Below are 262 nucleotides of genomic sequence, written 5' to 3' on the forward strand. Positions count from 1 at the left end.
AGAACAGTTGAACACAATCCTGTTCTTATCATTGTGATTTACCATATGGTGTGGAATGTACCTCGATTCAGTGGACTTTTCGGCTTCCTGAGTGGAGATTTCTGCCACATAGCCAGCTTGTTCTAGTTTTTTCATCTCAGTACAGTATGCTTTAGAGAGGTTTGGGTCTTTGGCGAGTCTCCGTTCAGTGCTGCGAAGACTTGCTAGCACTGTTTCCTTAGGGGCGTTAAGGGTGACGGCGTTTAGTCGTCTAAGCAAGGGA

This window comes from Pseudorasbora parva, chromosome 25, assembly GCF_024679245.1.
Source record: "Pseudorasbora parva isolate DD20220531a chromosome 25, ASM2467924v1, whole genome shotgun sequence".
NCBI lineage: Eukaryota > Metazoa > Chordata > Actinopteri > Cypriniformes > Gobionidae > Pseudorasbora > Pseudorasbora parva.